The sequence below is a fragment of the Moschus berezovskii genome, chromosome 6 (genome assembly GCF_049115385.1).
Source record: "Moschus berezovskii isolate FMDL1 chromosome 6, NW_MosBer_1.0, whole genome shotgun sequence".
Lineage (NCBI taxonomy): Eukaryota > Metazoa > Chordata > Mammalia > Artiodactyla > Moschidae > Moschus > Moschus berezovskii.
The window spans coordinates 2,878,857-2,893,211 of record NC_142465.1 but is presented as its reverse complement, the minus strand read 5'-3'; the positions used below and the strand labels follow the sequence as shown (position 1 = coordinate 2,893,211).

Here is a 14,355-nt window from a genome sequence, read left to right as displayed (position 1 = left end):
GTTTCATTTATTTCTACAATTCTATCTTCTAGTTCGCTAATCCTGTCTTCTGCCTCTGTTATTCTATTGTTTGTTCCCTCCAGAGTGTTTCTGATCTCATCTATTGCATTATTCATTGTATATTGACTCTTTTTTATTTCTTCTAAGTCCTTATTAAATCTTTCTTCCATCTTCTCAATCCTTTTCTCCAGCTTATTTATCTGTAACTCCATTTTGCTTTCAAGATTTTGAATCATTTTCACCATCAAAATTTGAAATTCTTTATCAGGTAAATTCCCTATATCTTCTTCTTTTGTTTGTGTTGGTGGGCAATTATCTTGTTCCTTTACTTGCTGGGTATTTCTCTGCCTCTTCATCTTGCTTATATTGCTTTGCTTGGGGTGGCCTTTCCCTCTTCTTGCAGTTTGTGGAGTTCTCTTTATTATGTAGTTTCTTCGCTGTGTGTGGGGTTGGACGGGTGACTTGTCTGGGTTCCCTGGTTAGGGAAGCATGTGTTGGTGTTCTGCTGGGTGGAGCTGGATTTCTTCTCTCTCCTTTAGAAGACAATGGGCTGCTTTTCTGGGAGCCTGATGACCTCTGCCAGTATTCAGAAGTTGTTTTGTGGCCTTTACTCCACGTTCAAATGTTCTTTTGATGAATTTGTGGGGGAGAAAGTGGTCTCGCCGTCTTATCCCTCCGCCATCTTGTTCCTCCCTCCCCAGAACACTGGATTCTTATATTCCACTTGGTCGTGGAGTATCTCTTCCCAGCTGCTCCAGCAAGGCGCAGCTGCTGTACCTTACCTTGGACGAGGGGTATCTCCTCAAGGCCGCCCCTCCTGCTTTGAATGTGGATCAGCTCCTCTCGGCCCTCCGGTGCCCAAGCAGCCACCGCCTCCTGGACGTGGTACAGCTCCTCTCGGCCACCGCCCTAACCCTGGGCGCGGGGTAGCTCCTCTCAGCCACGATTCTGCACGTGGTCGGTTGCGCCGGAGCCGGGCGTCTCTCGCGTCTGCGCCGCCGGAGCCGGGCGTCTCTCGAATAAGCGTTATTTCTGAGCACAGAAGGAGTACTTTAAAAAATGGACTATGTCAAATCATAGGCTCCAGTTTCATCCACCTCATTAGAATTGATTCAAATGTATTCCTTTTAATTGCTGAGTAGTTCTCCATTGTGTAAATGTACCACAGCTTTCTTATCCATTCGTCTGCAGCCAGTCCAAGTACAATGCATGATACAGGATGCTCGGGGTTGGTGTACTGGGATGAACCAAAGGGATGGGAGGGGAAGGGAGGTGGGAGGGGGGTCAGGATGGGGAGCATGCGTAGAAAAAAAATGGAAACAACTGTTCTACTTCAAAAAAATAAATATATAAAATTAAACATAAAAAAATAAAAGTTGAATCAAACGTATTTTTGTTACTAAGATTTCTCTAAATCCTCTTTCTGCTATGGGTTATTATTCTTGGTTTCAAATGTTAATGGAGATGTTACTTGCATATTAAACTCTGAACTGAGGGGAAAAAAAATGGACTATGAAAAACAAAAAAAAAAGGACTATGTCCTAAATCACAAAAGAAGTTTCCAAAATATAAGGTTCAGTTCAGTTCAGTCACTCAGTCGTGTCTGACTCTTTGCCACCCCATGAATCACGGCACGCCAGGCCTCCCTGTCCATCGCCAACTCCCGGAGTTCACTCAAACTCATGTCCATCGAGTCGGTGATGCCATCCAGCCATCTCATTCTCTGTCGTCCCCTTCACCTCCTGCCCCCGATCCTTCCCAGCATCAGAGTTTTTTCCAGTGAGTCAACTCGTCGCATGAGGTGGCCAAAGTATTGGAGTTTCAGCTTTAGCATCAGTCCTTCCAATGAACACCCAGGATTGATCTCCTTTAGAATGGACTGGGTGGGTCTCCTTGCAGTCCAAGGGACTCTCAAGAGTGTTCTCCAGCACCGCAGTTCAAAAGCATCCATTCTTCAGCGATCAGCTTTCTTCACAGTCCAAGTCTCACATCCATACATGACCACTGGAAAAACTATAGCCTTGACTAGACGGACTGTGGCTGTACTAGTTTGCATTCCCACCAACAGTGTAAGAGGGTTCCCTTTTCTCCACACCCTCTCCAGCATTTATTGCTTGTAGACTTTTGGATAGCAGCCATTCTGGCTGGCGTGAAATGGCACCTCATTGTGGTTTTGATTTGCATTTCTCTGATTATGAGTGATGTTGAGCATCTTTTCATGTGTTTGTTAGCCATCTGTATGTCTTCTTTGGAGAAACGTCTGTTTATTTCTTTGGCCCATTTTTTTATTGGGTCGTTTATTTTTCTGGAATTGAGCTTCAGGAGTTGCTTGTATATTTTGGAGATTAATTCTTTGTCAGTTGCTTCATTTGCTATTATTTTGTCCCATTCTGAAGGCTGTCTTTTCACCTTGCTTATAGTTTCCTTTGCTGTCAGAAGCTTTTAATTTTAATTAGGTCCCATTTGTTTATTTTTGCTTTTATTTCCAATATAAGGTGTGTCATGGAGAATCCTGCTGTGATTTATGTCGGAGAGTGTTTTGCCTATAGGAGTTTTATAGTTTCTGGTCTTACATTTAGATCTTTAATCCATTTTGAATTTATTTTTGTGTATGGTGTTAGAAAGTGTTCTAGTTTCATTCTTTTACAAGTGGCTGACCCGTTTTCCCAGCACCGCTTGTTAAAGAGACTGTCTTTTCTCCATTGAATATTCTTGCCTCCTTTGTCATAGATAAGGTGTCCATAGGTGCGTGGATTTATCTCTGGTCTATCTGTTTTGTTCCATTGATCTATATTTCTGTCTTTATTGCCAGTACCATACTGTCTTGATGACTGTGGCTTTGTAGTAGAGCCTGAAGTCCGGCAGGTTGATTCCCCCACTTCCATTCTTCTTCCTCAAGATTGCTTTGGCTATTCAAGTTTTTTTGTATTTCCATACAAATTGTGAGATTATTTGTTCTAGCGCTGTGAAAAATACCATTGGTAGCTTGATAGGGATTGCATTGAATCTATAAATTACTTTGGGTAATATATTCATTTTCACAATATTTATTCTTCCAATCTACAAACACGGTATATTTCTCCATCTATTAGTGTCCTCTCTGATTTCTTTCACTAGTGTTTTATAGTTTTCTATATATAGGTCTTTTGTTCCTTTAGGTAGATATATTCCTAAGTATGTAATTCTTTTCATTGCAATGGTGAATGGAATTGTTTCCTTAATTTCTCTTTCTATGTTCTCATTATTAGTGTATAGGAATGCAAGGGATTTCTGTGTGTTGATTTTGTATTCTGAAACTTTACTATATTCATTGATTAGCTCTAGTAATTTTCTGGTAGAGTCTTTAGGGTTTTCTGTGTAGAGGATCATGTCATCTGCAAACAGTGAGAGTTTTGCTTCTTTTCCAATTTGGATTCCTTTTATGTCTTTTTCTGCTCTGACTGCTGTGGCCAAAGCTTCCACTACTGTGTTGAATAGTAGTAGTTAGAGTGGGCACCCTTGTCTTGTTCCTGACTTTAGGGGAAATGCTTTCAATTTTTCACCATTGAGGATGTTTGCTGTGGGTTTGTCATATGTAGCTTTTATTATGTTGAGGTATGTTCCTTCTATTCCCGCCTTCTGGAGCGTTTTTATCATAAATGGGTGTTGAATTTTGTCAAAGGCCTTCTCTGTATCTATTGAGATAATCATATGGTTTTTATTTTTCATTTTGTTGATGTGGCGTATTTACATTGATTGATTTGTGGATATTGAAGAATCCTTGCATTCCTGGGATAAAGCCCACTTGGTCATGATGTATGATCTTCTTAATGTGTTGTTGGATTCTGATTGCTAGAATTTTGTTAAGGATTTTTGCATCTATGTTCATCAGTGATATTGGCCTGTAGTTTTCTTTTTTTGTGGTATCTTTGTCAGGTTTAGGGATTAGGGTGATGGTAGCCTCATAGAATGAGTTAGGAAGTTTACCTTCCTCTGCAATTTTCTGGAAGAGTTTGAGTAGGGTAGATGATAGCTCTTCTCTAAATTTTTGATAGAATTCAGCTGTGAAGCCGTCTGGACCTGGGCTTTTGTTTGCTGGAAGATTTCTTATTACAGTTTCAATTTGGAAAGTTGTACTTTTCTAAGAATTTGTCCATTTCTGCCAAGTTGTCCGTTTTATTGGCATATAATTGGTGATGATCCTTTGTATTTCTGTGTTGTCTGTTGTGATCTCTCCATTCTCATTTCTAATTTTATTGATTTGGTTTTTCTCCCTTTGTTTCTTGATGAGTTTGTCAATTTTATTTACCCTCTCAAAGAACCAGCTTTTGGCTTTGTTGATTTTTGCTATGGTCTCTTTTGTTTCTTTTGCACTTATTTTTGCCCTAATTTTAAGATTTCTTTCTTTCTACTCACCCTGGGGTTCTTCATTTCTTCCTTTTCTAGTTGCTTTATGTGTAGAGTTAGATTATTTAGTTGACTTTTTTCTTGTTTCTTGAGGTGTGCCTGTATTGCTATGAACCTTCCCCTTAGCACTGCTTTTACAGTGTCCCACAGGTTTTGGGTTGTTGTGTTTTCATTTTCATTCGTTTTCTGTGCATATTTTGATTTATTTTTTGATTTCTTCTATGATTTGTTGGTTATTCAGCAGTGTGTTGTTCAGCTTCCGTGTGTTGGAATTTTTAATAGTTTTTCTCCTGTAATTGAGATCTAATCTCACTGCATTGTGGTCAGAAAATATGCTTAGAATTATTTCAATTTTTTTGAATTTACCAAGGGTAGATTTATGGCTTAGGATGTGATCTGTGCTTGAGAAGGTTCCGTGTGCGCTTGAGAAAAAGGTGAAATTCATGGTTTTGGGGTGAAATGTCCTATAGATATCTATTAGGTCTAACTGGTCTATTGTATCATTTAACGTTTGTGTTTCCTTATTAATTTTCTGTTTAGTTGATCTATCCATAGGTGTGAGTGGGGCATTAATGTCTCCCACTATTATTGTGTTATTGTTCATTTCCCCTTTCACATTTGTTAGCATTTGTCTTACATATTGTTGTGCCCCTATGTTGGGTGCATATATATTTATAATTGTTATATCTTCTTGGATTGATCCTTTGATCATTATGTAGTGTCCTTCTTTGTCTCTTTTCACAGACTTTGTTTTAAAGTCTATTTTATCTGATATGTGTATTGCTACTCCTGCTTTCTTTTGGTCTCTGTTTGCGTGGGATATCTTTTTCCAGCCCTTCACTTTCAGTCTGTATGTGTCCCTTGTTTCGAGGTGGGTCTCTTGTAGACAATATGTATGGGGGTCTTGTTTTTGTATCCATTCAGTCAGCCTTTGTCTTTTGGTTGGGGCATTCAACGCATTTACATTTAAGGTAATTATTGATAAGTATGATCCCATTGCCATTTACTTGATTGTTTTGGGTTCGAGTTTATACACCCGTTCTGTGTTTCCTGTCTAGAGAAGGTCCTTTAGCATTTGTTGGAGAGCTGGTTTGGTGATGCTGAATTCTCTCAGCTTTTGCTTGTCTGTAAAGCTTTTGCTTTCTCCTTCATATTTGAATGAGATCCTTGCTGGGTACAATAATCTGGGCAGTAGCTTATTTTCTTTTAGCACTTTAAGTATGCCCTGCCATTCCCTCCTGGCCTGAAGTGTTTCTATTGAAAGATCAACTTTTATCCTTATGGGAATTCCCTTGTGTGTTACTTGTTGTTTTTCCCTTGCTGCTTTTAATATTTGTTCTTTGTGTTTGATCTTTGTTAATTTGATTAATATGTGTCTTGGGGTATTTCGCCTTGGGTTTATCCTGTTGGGGACTCTCTGGGTTTCTTGGACTCGGGTGATTATTTCCTTCCCCATTTTAGGGAAACTTTCAGGTATTATCTCCTCCAGTATTTTCTCATGGTCTTTCTTTTTGTCTTCTTCTTTTGGGACTCCTATGATTCGAATGTTGGGGCGTTTAACATTGTCCCAGTGGTCTCTGAGATTGTCCTCATTTCTTTTAATTCGTTTTTCTTTTTTCCTCTCTGTTTCATTTATTTCTACCATTTTGTCTTCTAACTCGCTTATCCTATCTTCTGCCTCCGTTATTCTACTGTTGGTTTCCTGCAGAGTGTTTTTAATCTCATCTATTGCATTATTCATTGTATACTTACTCTTTTTTTTTCTTCTAGATCCTTGTTAAACCTTTCTTGCATCTTCTCAATCCTTGTCTCCAGGTTATTTATCTGTAACTCCATTTTGTTTTCAAGATTTTGGATCATTTTCACTATCATTACTTGGAATTCTTTATCAGGTAGGTTCCCTATCTCTTCCTCTTTTGTTTGGGTTGGTGGGCATTTATCCTGTTCATTTTCTTGCTGGGTATTTCTCTGCCTCTTCATCTTGCTTATATTGCTGTGTTTGGGCCTGCTGTGATTCATGGGGTCACAGAGAGTCGGACACGACTGAGCGACTGAACTGAACTGAACTTCCGTCTTCTGGCAGTTTGTGGAGTTCTCTTTATTGTGGGGTTCCCTCGCTGTGGGTGGGGTTGGACGGGTGACTTGCCAACGTTCCCTGGTTAAGGAAGCTTGTGTTGGTGTTCTGGTGGGTGGAACTGGATTTTTTCTCTCTGGAGTGCAATGAAGTGTCCCGTAATGAGTTATGAGATATCAGTGGTTTTGGAGTGACTTTGGGTAGCCTTTATATTGAAGCTCAGGGCTATTTTCCTGTGTTGCTGGAGAATTTGTGTGGTATATCTTGCTCTGGAACTTGTTGGCCCTTGGGTGGTACTTGGCTTCAGTGTAGGTGTGGAGGCGTTTGATGATCTCCTATTGATTAGTGTTCCCTGGAGTCAGGAGTTCTCTAGTGTTCTCAGGATTTGGACTAAGCCTCTTCCTCTGGTTTTCAGTCTTATTCTTGCAGTAACCTCAAGACTTCTCCATCTGTCACTTCCAAGGTGGTTCCCTCTGTTTCAGCTTCTTCTGTTTGCTGGTCTCTTCAGTGTCTAATTTCCTCCCTGACACAAGGGTCCGGTGGTGGACACTTTTTTAGGCTCCTTTGTTCAGTTGTGCTGTGGGGAGGGAGGAACGCTGCAAATAAATATCACTCGCATCTGTGGGGAGTGCTCGCAGTGTCTCGGCCACACTGGGTTTGCCCCCACTCACGGGCACACAGTGTGTGTGCTTTCCCAGTCTATAATGCTTAGGCTCTAGGTTGCTCTGCCAGGAACTGTCTGAGGCAAGCCCTGGGTTGCATGCACTTCCCGGGTGAAAGTTGCTCGAGTTCTGGTACTCGGGTACTCCACAAAGGTGCAGACTCGGTTGGGCCAGCGTTTTGTGCCCTTCCGCGGTCCGAGCAGCTCAGGTGACCAGGTGTTTGGCGAGCGCTGTTGCTGTGACTTATTGCCTCCCCGTCCCTGCCTCTCGGTTTTCTGGGTGTACAACCAGCGCACCTTCTCAGGTGGATGTCGACTGGCCAGAATCCCAATAAATCTTGGCTAGCAACGAAGCCTGCTTGAAGTTTGGTAGATGACGCCTCTCTGGGCCCGCGATTGCCCCCTTCCGGCTCTGGCTGCCCTCCCCTGCCTGTCTCGGCGGGGGATGGGGGACGGGCCGCCCGCAGCCAGCTAGCCCTGTTGAGTCCCCCACTCTGGGAGCAGGTCTGGCAGTGTCCTAGGTCAGGGCTTTTCACCTTTTCACAGGGTAGCTATATACCACAGTCTGCTTTGCTATCTCAAGTTAGTTTCCTCAGATTGCCCTCCCATGCATTCTTTAGTTGGAAGGGACCTTAGAAATCATAAAGTTCAACTTCGAACCCAGCACCAACATCCTCCAAAACCATCTTTTATAAGCCTCTGCTTGAGTGATTTCAGTAACAGGAAGCTTACTACTCTAAGGCCTTCCATTCCATTTTGAAGTCAGCTGACAACCAAAATGAGCAAAGTGAGCAAGGAAATTAACACTTCCCTAAAGTCTTCATAAAAGGCTACCCACTCCAGTATTCTGGCCTAGAGAATCCCATGGGTTATATAGTCCTTGGAGTCGCAAAGAGTTGGCCACAACTGAGTGCCTTTCACTTTCAAAGTCTTCATAAAGGAGCTGCTGACATCTTCATTTTAGCCCCGTGAGACCCATGTCAGACTTCTAACTTACAGAAGGTGATAAGTTGCTTAAGTGTTGCTTAAACCCATAAATTTAGGGTAATTTATTAGAGCAGCAGTAGAAAACTAAAATATTCAGCCTCACACTTGCACATCTGCAAAGTGTGGGCAGTGAACAAAAGAGGAATGGAAAATGGCCCAAGGAATCCATTAAAGACCAGAAACATTACACTGGACAGAACTGGCCTGTTGTCATGAAACAGACTGTTGAGGTGGCTTGGAGAAGTTGGAGGTACTGAGATTAATAAGAGCAATCAGTCTCTGGTGCCCTTCTTCCAATATTATCCTTCAGTTTTTTTCACCATTATTGTCCAGTTTTCTTTTTATTCCCACTTCTCCTTTATCTTCTCCTCCACCATACTTTCCTCCATTTTTAAACAATGCTCTTTATTTTTATCTGCTAATCAAGTGTATGTTTTTTATCAACCTCACACTCCCACTAGCATACCCACCCAATTTGTTGGAAGGAGATAAGGAGCAGAATATGAGAGGAGTATTGGGAGAAGTTTGAGATTTTGCAGCGTGCCAAGAATTAAAATGGCAAGGAACGTAGCTTTAGCACCTGGTCTCTGAGTGCTCCAGTGCAGCACACGAATTCACAAATCAGGGTTACACACAAATCCATTTATTAGGGAAAAAAAAAATCAAAACTAAGCAGGCACTCAAAAGTATTTTGAAAATAATAAAAGGTTTTTACTAAGGTACCAATTAGTGACTGTCTCCTAGTTTTGCTGCTGAAAAATTATGTTGACCCCTTTTCACTATCTCTAAGCTCAAAACTAAGGCCTTAAGGAGCTAACGGAAGGTTTTCATCAGCGTCAAGTAACATTAGATGAGCTACTGAACAACAGTAAATACAAGAGAAGCATCTAAACACTTAAGTGAATCAGTGGCACATGTACATTTTTATTTTAAGAATTGTTTGGCACCAGATTTTTAGGAACATGTTTGCTGAGTGTGATGACTAAGATCAGTGCACTAATGTCTATGTACAAGTTTCTGATTTCCCACATGTCCTGCTGGCTACAAGGACAGAAGGGACATTGTTCTCTGGCGACAGATTGGGCTTTGGTGGAGCCAGCTTAGGGGCACTATTGGTAATAATCCAAAGGGCACAGGTATTACCTCAGTCATCAATTTAATAGATCCCAAATGAACCCTTAGCACAAAGACAAGGAGAGAAGTCTCTTTCCTTTTCAATGTGATGATAAGCATTTCTGAAAATTCCAATAATTATGTGGGCCACGTGACTGTCAGAAATTGGCTTGTTTCTAGAGCCATTGCTGCAGCACTAAAATTGATGAGCAAATACAGAGGAGATCAAAGTCATTTAACCTGAAAGTCCTTTTCTTCCTCTCTCCTGTCCTAATCGTTGTTAGGAGTTCTTTTGCAGAAGCTTGATTTTGCTGTCACAGTTTTAGTTGTTTTTCCAGAACCAGAGGTTATGTTCATGTTGTTTTTCTTGTCTGTTGAGGAAAGCAATTTTAGAAAATGAGTTTTCAAGTCTCTGTGACTGTTCATTAGCATTCATTCATTCATTTATTCAGTAAACATGCATTTGTTTACCTATTCCTTATCAGGTAGTGAATAAGACCCTAGAATTCTAATTTGAAGAAGAAAATGTCGTGATTTACACTCCTGCAAAGTTCACACTCTAGTAAGGAGATACGCTTGTAGACACCTGAGTACTATAATGGTGGTGTGTTCAAAGCGTTATTTGAGCACAAATGTGGAAGTAGTTACTTCTGCCATGAAGACTGGGTGTTCAGAGAACTTTTAGAATATGAATGATCCAAACAATAAGAATTTATTAATCACCTAATAATTGCTGAAGTTATGTTAGGGAACAAGTAGACAGTTGTCCTGTTGTAGTTCTATAATGGAAATTTTGAGTCTAAAGAGAGGAAGCAGAAAATAAGTAAAGACATTAACAGATTAGTTTTATTTACTTATTATTTTTTTTTTTTTGGTAATTAATTTATTTTTTATTGGAGGCAAATTATTTTACAATATTATATTGGTTGGTTTTGCCATACATTGACATGAATTTGCCCCGGGTTTACATAAGTTCCCCCTCCTGAACCCTTTTAATTTCATGGCTGCCATCAGCATCTGCAGTGATTTTGGAGCCCAAAAATAAAATAAAGTGTAACACTGATACCACTGTTTCCCCATCTATTTCCCATGAAGTGATGGGACCAGATGCCATGATCTTTGTTTTCTGAATGTTGAGCTTCAAGCCAGCCTTTTCACTCTCCTCTTACACTTTCCTCAAGAGGCTTTTGAGCTCCTCTTCACGTTCTGCCATAAGGGTGGTGTCATCTGCATATCTGAGGTTGTTGATATTTCTCCCGGCAATCTTTATTTCAGCTTGTGCTTCTTCCAGCCCAGCCTTCCTGATGATGTACTCTGCATATAAGTTAAATAAGCAGGGTGACAATATACAACCTTGACGTACTCCTTTTCCTATTTGGAACCAGTCTGTTGTTCCATATACAGTTCTAAATGTTGCTTCCTGACCTGCATACAGGTTTCTCAGGAGGCAGGTCAGGTGGTCTGGTATTCCCATCTCTTTCAGAATGTTCCACAGTTTATTGGGATCCACACAGTCAAAGGCTTTGGCATAGTCAATGAAGCAGAAATAGATGTTTTCTTGGAACTCTCTTGCTTTCTCCATGATCCAGTGGATGTTGGCAATTTGATCTCTGGTTCGTCTGCCTTTTCTAAAACCCTCTTGAACATCTGGAAGCGCACGGTTCACATATTGCTGAAGCCTGGCTTGGAGAATTTTGAGCATGACTTTCCTAGCGTGTGAGAAGAGTGCAATTGTGCGGTAGTTTGAGCATTCTTTGGCATTGCCTTTCTTTGGGATTGGAATGAAGACTGATCTTTTCCAGTCCTGTGGCCACTGCTGAGTTTTCCAAATTTGCTGGCATATTGAGTGTAGCACTTTCACAGCATCATCTTTGAGGATTTGAAATAGCTCAATTGGAATTCCATCACCTCCACTAGCTTTGTTCATAGTGATGCTCTCTAAGGCCCACTTGACTTCACATTCCAAGATGTCTGGCTCCAGGTGAGTGATCACGCCATCGTGATTATCTTGGACGTGAAAATCTTTTTTTGTACAGTTCTTCTGTGTATTCTTGCCACCTCTTCTTAATATCTTCTGCTTCTCTTAGGTCCATACCATTTCTGTCCTTTATCGAGCCCATTTTTGCATGAATTGTTCCCTTGATATCTCTAATTTTCTTGAAAATATCTCTTGTTTTTCCTATTCTGTTGCTTTCCTCTATTTCTTTGCATTGATCACTGAGGAAGGCTTTCTTATCTCTCCTTGCTATTCTTTGGAACTCTGCATTCAGATGCTTATATCTTTCCTTTTCCTTTGCTTTTTGCTTCTCTTCTTTTCACAGCTATTTGTAAGGCCTCCTCAAACAGCCATTTTGCTTTTTTGCATTTCTTTTCCATGGGGATGTTCTTGGTCCCTGTCTCCTGTACAATGTCACGACCCTCCGTCCAGAGTTCATCAGGCACTCTATCTATATCTAGTTCAAAACTCTAGCCTTGCATACCCTCCAAAATCAATGAATGGAAAGAACCCAGCATATCAACTGAGAGAAGAAAAATCATATGAACATACTAATAGATACAGCAAAGGTACTTTACAAAATCCAACCCCCATTCATTATATATTTTATAGAAAATTAGTAATTACTTTTTCAGCAAAGGTCCATCTAGTCAAGGCTATGGGTTTTCCAGTGTTCATGTACGGATGTGAGAGTTGGACTGTGAAGAAAGCTGATCACCGAAAAATTGATGCTTTGAACTGTGGTGTTGGGGAAGACTCTTGATAGCCCATTGGACTGCAAGGAGATCCAACCAGTCCATTCTAAAGGAGATCAGTCCTGGGTGTTCATTGGAGGGACTGATACTAAAGCTGAAATTCCAATACTTTGGCCACCTCATGCGAAGAGCTGACTCATTGGAAAAGACTCTGATATTGGGAGGGATTGGGGGCAGGAGGAGAAGGGGACAACAGAGGATGAGATGGCTTGATGGCATCACCAACTCGATGGACATGAGTTTGAGTGAACTTTGGGAGTTGGTGATGGACAGGGAGGCCTGCCCACCTCATGCAAAGAGTTGACTCACTGGAAAAGACTCTGATGCTGGGAGGGATTGGGGGCAGGAGGAGAAGGGGACGACAGAGAATGAGATGGCTGGATGGCATCAACGACTCGATGGCAATGAGTTTGAGTGAACTCCGGGAGTTCGTGATGGACAGGGAGGCCTGGCGTGCTGTGATTCATGGGGTCGCAAAGATTCGGACACAACTGAGCGACTGAACTGAACTGAACTGAATAATAACAATTCTTCATGAATAGATAGTTGTCAAGAACAGTAAGAATATTCCCCTTGCAAAATTTTTAAAACATGTTGTAAATGGACAACCACCCAAAGGGATGGGATTAAAACACCATGAGAATTTCTTCAGTGAAGATAGATTTTGACCAAAACATCATGCTGCCAGCCGGCTGCTGCATTTCCTTTCTACCATCAGAATGATCTTCAAGATCCAGACTGGCAAACATCAATTAAGAAAGAACACTTTGCTGTTGGCAAAGGAAGTGGTGATCCCAGAACTCTCATCAGGATGATGAGGTCTGGGGTGACAGTCAGGCTACTGCAGCTCAAAGTGAACAGAATCAATTCCGTATTTAACCCCGTGTTTGACATTTCTCTGGCAAAACTGGTTTCAAAGCACAAGGATTTAGAAAATGAGAAGCATTTTCCAGAGAGAAAGAAAAAGAAGAAGAAACCAAGAGCTATAAACAAGGGGAACAAAGAAGCTATGTCTGTATCCTTTCTGTGTCTAAGTGACATTTCACTCCTGGGTGTCAGGGTAACAAATCCAGTCCACAAGGGATAACCCTTTTGCAGTGAAAGGGTGAAAGTGACACTCTGGCTAAAGCACGTCACTCACAATATGATTCAAAACTCTTTCTTAGAAAAGTGGAAAATTAAGCATTCAAATGCATTTAAAATCCAGAATATCAGAGCTAGATAAACCCATAAAAATAAAAAATGTTATGTTCCATTTAATAAACGAAGACAGATTTTTAACCTGGTTAAAGATCTAGCCCTTGGGTACATGACAAGGTGAAGCAATACAGGACAATACTTTCCAATAGACCAGGGCTTGATTCCCAAACACCAAGAAGTCATTGCACCCGTCTGAGCCCTTGTTTCTTCATCTGTAAAATAGGCATAATAGGAATCACTTCACAGGACTGCTGTTTAAATTAAGACTGAAACCTGGAGAGCACTGGCACAATTTTGCCACATAAGAATCCTCAATAATCATTTTCCTTCTTTCTTTTGGATCTCAGGGTCAGAGCTAGAGCTCAATGCTGGGCTCTGGAGTCACAGTTCATTCCTGTTTGCTCTGGTCCCAATGACAGCAACAGGCAGAGTATTTGCAGGTATCAGGTTCAGGCTGGGGATGAAGGGACCCCTAGATGATTTACCATGTCTCTGTAGTTCTGCTCTTCAGCAAATGAGATACAGAATGGGGCTTAGTTTCTGCCTCTACCCCGATAAGCTGTACATGAAAACCTAGATCCACCTGCAGTTCAGTTTTTCCATCAGAGAAATAGGGTGTGGGTCTGTTAGTTGATCAGTCGTGTCTGCCTCTTTGTTACCTCATGGACTGTGTAGCCTATTAGGCTTCTCTGTCCATGGAGTTCTTCAGGCAAGAATACTAGAGTGGGTTGCCATTCCCTTCTCCAGGGGATCGTCCCTACCCAGGGGTCGAACCTGAGTCTCCCACATTGCAGGCAGATTCTTTACCTCTGAGCCACCAGTAAAGGTGATTAAAAATTGATATTATCGTTTGATATTGATATTTTGGAAGCCTCCCCAACTGCTCAATTCAATGAGTTTTCTTTAACCTGTATTTACATATATATGCTGTAAGATCCAGAAGTGTGTGTGTGTATGTTTGTATAACTGGGAATACCTATTCCTATATTTCCAACATGGAAAAATGATCAGGGTCAATAAGAACTTTGATCAGCCTAGGTCATCACACATACAAAAAAAAGCCAGTAGATCAAGAAAAGAAGGCTGCATGGTCTTAGGAGAAGAGAATGTGGGCAGAGGAAGACAAAAAGGAAGGAAAGAATTAGTTGCTCAATCATATCCAGCCCTTTGTGACCCTATGGAC

General features: G+C 41.1%; 2 pseudogenes across 1 annotated transcript in view; one reads left to right on the top strand and one right to left on the bottom strand.

Moving 5' to 3' along the window:
- The window catches only part of LOC148777524 (acidic leucine-rich nuclear phosphoprotein 32 family member D-like), a 146,973-nt pseudogene that overhangs the window by 48,664 nt on the left and 83,954 nt on the right, over positions 1–14,355 (bottom strand).
- LOC148777525 (acidic leucine-rich nuclear phosphoprotein 32 family member D-like) overlaps positions 1–14,355 on the top strand; it is a 145,455-nt pseudogene that overhangs the window by 55,038 nt on the left and 76,062 nt on the right. The window lies entirely within an intron of this gene.